The following is an 8002-nucleotide window of genomic DNA, read 5'->3' as shown; positions in this document are numbered from 1 at the left end:
ATTAATGGGGAATATATTGTTGTGAATAAAATGCGACTACCAATTGCAATATAAAGCATGGACCATCAAATTCATGTATGAATTGTCTACCTAACCAACAAATAAACTAAGGCTCAGTTTGGTAGAGTGGGTTTGAAGGGGAAGGGAAGGGAAGGTGATGGAGGGTTATAAAAAAATTGTGTTTGGGTAAGGTGAGTGGAGGGAAAGGGAAGGAGAGGGAAGGGTTTGGAGGGGTTCTTCATAATAATGGACAGTAATTTCTTTAACCTTCCAAAAATGGGAGGATAAGGAAGGAAAGGGAAGGCAATGGCTCATCTAATATTTGTCGTGCCACTTTTACCCTCAAAATTGCACTTGATATTGGGCATGTATTCAGCGCGGGAAGCTTGCAAAGGGCGAACGGTGAACGGCGAACTAGAACAGTGATGGAAACTGAAAGATGTGGGTTTTGATTTTTTGAGGCGGACAGCTAACCCGAACTGGAACAGAGATGGAAACTGAAAGATGTGGGTTTTGATTTTTTAAGGCGGACGGCGACGGTGAACCCGAATTGGAACAACGATGGAAACTGAAAGATGTGGGTCTTGATTTGTGGGTTTTGATTTTTTGAGGCGGATGGCAACGGCGAACCCGAACTGGAACAACAATGGAAACTGAAAGATGTGGGTTTTGATTTTTTGAGGCAGAATGTGACGGCGACGGCGAACCCGAACTGGAACAGCGATGGAAACTGAAAAATGTGGGTTTTGATTTGAGAGAGAGAGAGAGAGGAGGAGGAGGAGGAGGAGGAGAGGGCAAGTTCAGATTGAAGACCGACCCAGGGAATTTTTTTTTTGTAGCAAAATATAAGAGATTATATATATATATATATATATATATATATATATATGTATATATCTTTTAAAATATAATAAGGGTATAATAGTAAACTTATTATTATCCTTCCTTTTCCTTTCTTTTCCCAAACATAATTATCCTTCCCTTTCTTTTCCTTCATTAACCAACCAAACACAACGGAGGGTTAAAATTATCCTTTCCTTCTCTTCCATTTCCCTCATAACTAATTTTATCCTCCCCTTTCAAACTCATCGTACCAAACATAGCCTAAGTGTAGCACAACCCATCAATTCTAAGCATGACCCATCAAACTAGTCACAATTATAGCATACATCAATCTAGAGAATCATGGAATTTGCAATAATAAGCCATGGAATATCAAACCAAGTATAGATTGTCTATCTACCTACAAGCGTGAAATAAATTGTAGAACAACCCATCAAGCATAAGAATAATCCATCAAGTTAATCTACAAATCCATTCAATGAAAACCCATACTTAGCCATCACTAAATCCTTATCACACATAGACATGTAACCAACATAAAGAATCTAGTGTAGAGATCAATTCCCCAAATAATCACACATAATACAACATGTAATCAAATAGAGAATCAATAGAAAGAATTAATCCATATGAATCATGTAAGAAATAATTCCTAATTTAATCACACATAGACATGTAAATAAACTAGAGAATTAATATGAAGAATTAAACCATAGAAATCATAGAAATATACCAAGATTCATTAAATTTACAAGGGTAGAACACTAATCACAACAATATATATAAATCCCAAAAAATAGAAATACAAGGGTTTATATTACACAAGACTTAGAGCTCATTCAAGCCCTAAGTGTATATCTAGCCAATCATAGAGGAGGTAGATGTGGTCATGAAACCCATAAAGGTAAGCTCCAAATATGGCTCCATCTTCTTCTTTAAAGCTCTAGAGAGAGAGAGTATGTAGATTTAGAGATGTGTTCTTGAGATGAGCCTCCACTTCCCTCTTTTCTTCTAACCCTAATCTCTAACTTTCTAGATAGAGAAACTAAAGAGAATATAAAAATTACAATATAAAATATGACTCTCCAAACAAAAATGGTTGAATCCCTCTTATATATAAGACTTTGAGAGCCCAAATATGTGAGAACTCGGCCCTAGAATCGTTCCTTACAAGCTCTGCCCGAGTTGGTTCGAAATGAGATTCAGATCTGGTTTTTAATAACTTTTACGAACAGTTCGATTGATTTGAGAAAAGTTTGATCGATCAGAGAAAGTTCGATCGATTAAAGAAAAGTTCGATCGATCAGACTTTTCTGAGATCTATCAGACTTTTTTCAAATCTATCCAACTTGGCAGCTTTCAGCATCAGCCTCTTTTTGCTCCAGATCAGCTTCCTTTTGCTCCAAATTCTCACTAACACTTAGTTTGACTCCAAAAAGGCCTTAAGAAACCATTTTTAGCTTGTTTTAACATTATTGACTTGAAATAGACAAAAACACAAATAAGTACTAAAATGAGTAAATAAAGATAGATAAATGGACTAAAATACCCTCGTTTAGGGGGTTTAAATGCGCACTTTTCAGCGCTCATCAATATGCATTTTTTAATTAGTTATTTTTTATTAACTACTACTAGATTAATGTCAACTGAATTATATTTTTATATATTTGTTTTTATTTTTGTAATTTCATTTATATTTACTACATACATGATACACTCTGCTTTTCTTATATTTTAAATATAATATGCTCCATCAAACCAAAATTTGTAGTTCCACATATTTTACTAATTTAACTCATTTACATCTTATTAAATATATGTGTTGGATGACTACAATCTATTATTTCTCTTCATGTCTAAAATATTTAGTAATAATTTTACTCATATCATTTTTATATTATTATTTATAATTTTTAACCAAATAATATTGTATTATTAGTAAAATAGTGTTATAATCCAATTTTATACATTTAAACTGATTGAATATTTTCATTTTCCTCAATAATTTCTTTCCCTAAGTTGAATACGAAAGTACTATTATACTATTCATGCATTTTACTTTGAAGGACCAACATCTAACTCTCAGGCGAACTTCTTGTTATTCATTTCAATGTGCATTTTTTTAAAAAAAAAAAAAAAAAAAAATCCAAATTAAGTATTGCATGTCATGACAGTTACTAAGAAAATGCGTGAATAATGTCAAGATCATGAAGATTGAGTTGTTTTTATTTATTTAATTGTACATTTCTCTATTCTTACATATACCTATTATAACATTATGGGCAAGCAGGGACGAAGTCATGATTGTAAAGTGAGAGGGGTTAAAGATAAGAAAATTTGAAGATGAACACATGAAATATTAGATAATTTTCTTATAGAAGTGAGATATGGTAAGGGTATACGGTGTTCAATATGGTCTTAGTTCCATGTTTAAGTAACTAGATCATGAAATGAATAATTTTTTACTTAAAATCTAATTCGAGAGGACCTAGAGACCTAATTTACCAAGTTTAGATCCCAACTTAAAATCAGGTATAAGAATATGTTTGTTATTCACCATCAAAGTACCCATTGGAATTTGTTTTTCGCGTAAAAATAAAATAAAAAAAATTATTCAATTGAATCTTTAACATCCATTGAACTATTAATTGATAAAGGTGCTCAGATTTTGAAATAAGATTGCCCATATTTTAGGGAATATGAGTTTATGTCCTAATTTGAATGAAGAGTTGGATATTTCCTCAATTTCTAACCGTTATAAACTTTTTGAACTGTGGTTTGTAATTAACATAATTTCTGCTCTTGCTTAAAGGGGGGAAAAATCAAAATAAACATAGGAACAGTTCAAAGAAGAAGGATAGTAGCAGCATATAACCCAGATAAACACGGGAACAGTTAGGCTGATAGGAAAAGGAAGAGTATACTAAAAATTGATTAGGTATAGATTGAGCTTATAGAAACAGTAGTACTAATTTTATTTTATATATTTTTTAATTAGACCTGGGTAGCCCAGGTTAGCCTACTAATACTTTCGCCCTTGGAAGTCCGGGTTGCTGGAGTAATTTTATACAAATCTTAAGGGAAGTTGACCATATTTTTTCACATAATTTTTTTTACGGATAATTTGGACACATTTTAAAAAAGGTTAGAGTAATTTACCCACGTACATACAAAAAGTTGTAGTTTATTATACTCTCTTATCTTTTAAAAGCATATAGGTGGGTGTGTATTGTCAATGTTTTAAAAAAAAAACAGAAAAAATTGTAAAATGTACATTCTTGAGATGTTAAGGCCTGGACTCAGAAAACATGAGGCGTGGGCTAAAAATGCCCATATTATACCAGATCTAACTAATAGCAATTAGTCACAAAAGGTAGCACAATGAATTAGGCCCATTAGGCCCAAGCCACTACTGATGCCCATATTATACCAGATCTAACTAATAGCAATTAGTCACAAAAGGTAGCACAATGAATTAGGCCCATTAGGCCCAAGCCACTACTGCTACATTTACATCCCACCTCTTGGGTTCATAATTCTATTTGTCCTCTTAGATTGTTCATTTATTACATCTAAAACTGGTAGCCCATGTTGTATCTCATTGGGCCTATATCTGATCTAATTTTAAAGTTATTAAATGTTCATCTCTCTTTTAAAATAGATGTTTTCAATTATAAGGTTATATGCCATTGCAAAATCTAGCAGTAACTTGTAAGACTTTGACAAAATATTAATGTAACACTAGTCTTTCATAAATCATAATATTATAAAAGAAAAAAAGAAAAATTAGCAAAAATTGATTTAACTTAATTTTACTTGTAATAAACTGATTCGAAATTAGTTATTCCATTTTTATATAGTATGGCCCTATGAGTATTATGAAAAGAGAGGATATCGACACATAGGTTTGGAGAAAAATATTGTATACCAATTATTTTAGGTCCCCACTAATAGAATTTAATTTAATCTATATTAATTCCTAGCTAACTAATAATTGATATTGAAAATTGATAAAACTCCTTTTCCTCTACTATGAAAAGAAGTATTATTTTTATAAATAAATTTCTTTTTTTTTTTAATTGATATAACATATTTTCTTTCAAAAAATTATTTACACTTAAGAAAAGTCAAACCTTATTTTTATATTTTTGAGTCGCAGGGCCAAATTCTCAATTTAATATATAAATAAGCCTCCTTTTCATGAATTTTGCTCCACCATTCATAAATAACTTTTACACAGTGAGAAGTCTTTCCTTACAAATTTGGTTTTTCAATAAAAACCAAAAAGTGACCCTAGAATAAAAGAGAGTGTTTAGTAAAACGTGAAAGAAAAGATGAATAATACATCCTGATTTACAATGTCAAACTTTATTTATTTATTTATTTTTATTTTTGTCAAACAAGAGAAAAATTAAAAGAAAAAAGAAAATAATGCAATGTATTGCGGTTTGTTCATCTCTTGCGACTTTCCTATAGCTGCTAGCTGCCAACTGACGAAGCCCTCAATCTTTTTCATTCTCTTTCTTCTCACTTCTCTTGACTAGCCCATTATGAATTTTAAGTCATCCCTCATCTGTCTGATGTTATTACAGCCACACAATGATAGAATATAATAATATTCCATCTTCTTTATCTTCATCTTCTTTGTCTTCATATTAATCCAACTCGCAACCAGTCTTTGATCTCATCCTTTCTCTGTCTCAGCCATATACAAATACCCACAAGCAAGAATTTACCCTCACTGGGCCAAACCACATATTCACAACTAGGCTTTAAAATCAAAATCAAACTTCAGTCGAAGAACGGAAATGGCGAGACGTCTCCGCCTTCTTCAGAAGTTCCCCACGAATACCCCCTATGTACCGCTCTGCAAATGCTTCTGTTCCGACTCTGTACCATCCAACCTCGACCACGTCGAACCAGACGCCGACAAACTCACCAGTCCTCGAGACAAAGACCGCCATGAACAAGCTCGAAATCTTCGAATCCTCCTCCAACAGGGTAGCAACGAGACCGCCAAAAGGCTGATGAAGTCTCCGATCATCTCTAAGTTTCCATTCTCGTCCCCCTCTGACCTTTTCTCTCTCTTCGCCTTCCTTCAGACACACCTTCTCAAACTTCCTCTTATCAGTCTGTGCTGAATCAAAGCTTGTCAATGAATCCATAGAGCTGTACATGTTAGTCAAGAAAGATGGGACCTTTCCTTCTTTGTTGTCGTTTAATATCTTACTTGAATCTTTGATCTCTTCAGGTCAGTATAGTAAGACCCTTGATCTATTCTCTGAAGCAGTCGATTCGGGCATTCGGGTCAATAAATTTACTTATGGTAAGGCTGTGCAGTCTGCGGGTGAAGTTGGGTGACTTGAAAAGGGCTGTGGATGTGATGAATTCTATGAAAAAGCGTGGAATGAGTCCCAATGGGTTTATATATAATGTTTTGATTGGTGGGTTTTGTAAGGAGAAGAGAATACAGGATGCACAGAAGCTGTTTGATGAAATGATTGAGAAAAGGGTGGTTGTGAATCGTGTTACATCTAATACACTTATTGATGGGTACTGCAAGGTTGGGAATTTGGAGGAGGCGTTTAACGTTCGGGAACGGATGAAGTGGGCTTTGTCGGGCGAGGAGGCTGGAGGAGGCGAGGAGGGTGTTGGAGGAGATGGAAGCTTATGAGTTAGTTCCTGATGGTTTCACTTATGGTATACTTTTTGATGGGCATTCGAGGTGTGGTAATGCTGATGCTTCGTTGGCTTTATATGAGGAAGCAGTGAAGAAAGGGATTGGGATAAATGGCTACACTTGTAGTATTTTGTTGAATGGATTGTGCAAGGAAGGAAAGATGGATAGGGCTCAGGAGGTTTTGAAATTTTTGATAGAAGGTGGTTTTGCTCCAACAGAGGTGATATATAACACAATTGTGAATGGGTATTGCCATGCTGGTGATATGGGAAAAGCCCTTTCAACCATTGAGCAAATGGAAATTCATGGATTGAAGCCTAACTACATTACATTTAATACACTGATCATCAAGTTCTGTGAATTGGGTAAAAAATGGCTGAAGCTGAGGAATGGTTAAAGAAGATGGCAGAGAAAGGAGCTCCCCCAAATGCACAGACGTATAACACCTTAATTGATGGATATGGACGGAGCCGTCAGTTCGAGAGGTGTTTCCAGATTCTTGAAGAAATGGGAAGTAATGGATTGAAGCCCAATGTTGTAAGCTATGGCTAGCTTATAAATTGTTTATGCAAAGATGGTAGGCTTCTTGAAGCTGAACTAATACAAGTCCAGAGTGGTGCGATTGTTGTCACAAGCCAGTTGGTGGTGACCGTCACTGCAGCTAGGAGGATGGCCTTTCAAGTGAAAAGGGTAGCTGATTTTACCAATGTCTCCGCAAGAAAGGGAGCACCGTTTTCTTACTATTACTCGGGCAACATAAGCTTCAGGAAGAGAACAATTACAAGAGCCATGGTATAGTTGGGCTTATGGCTCTTGTAGTTGCTCTTTTTCCTGAAGCTTATGTTGTCCGAAAAATAGGAAAAAAACCGTGCTTCCTTTGTTGCTAAGGCATTGGTAAAATCAGCTGCCCTTTTCACTTGAAAGGCAATCCTCGTATCTGCGGGTGACGGTCACCACCAACTGTGGTTTGTGAGAACAATCGCACAACTGTGGACTTGTATGGAGTCAAATACTATGTCCAAGAGATCTCCTTACATTATAACAACACAATAGGGTTATCAACTTCATCCCATGCTGTTATGAGCATAACCAATACTGATGAGATAGATGTCAAGGTAGTAGTGTGTACTTAATTACTCTGTTATTGATGCTTTGTATACTTGGTTGCTTCTAAAATTAATCATGTCAAATTAATTAAAATGTATGTCAAGTGTACTCAGTCTAAGGAAAAATAAAATCACTTTCGTCCTCTCCATTGTTGTTGCTCAATTTTAGCTCTAAAGGTGTAATTCAAATTAGGAGTGACAAGGTCAGGCTAATTTTCACGACTTTTTATTATTTATTATTAATGAGTTTGGATAATTAGTGATGGAGCAAGAAAATAATTTGAGGAAACATCATTGAATAATAATACAAAATTTTCAAATTATAAATGGAGTGAACTGTATTAAATTCCTCTTTTCTATTTCCGTTTTGTAC

General features: G+C 34.6%; 1 pseudogene; it reads left to right on the top strand.

Moving 5' to 3' along the window:
- Positions 1 to 5291: 5291 nt before the first annotated feature.
- LOC132271785 (pentatricopeptide repeat-containing protein At5g12100, mitochondrial-like) lies at positions 5292 to 7776 on the top strand (annotated as a pseudogene).
- Positions 7777 to 8002: the final 226 nt, after the last annotated feature.

This window comes from Cornus florida, unplaced genomic scaffold, assembly GCF_030987335.1.
Source record: "Cornus florida cultivar Cherokee Brave unplaced genomic scaffold, ASM3098733v1 CherokeeBrave_3.0.0_Hap2_Chr08, whole genome shotgun sequence".
Lineage (NCBI taxonomy): Eukaryota > Viridiplantae > Streptophyta > Magnoliopsida > Cornales > Cornaceae > Cornus > Cornus florida.
The sequence above is the reverse complement of the archived record's forward strand: the minus strand, read 5'-3'. Positions and strand labels throughout refer to the sequence as shown.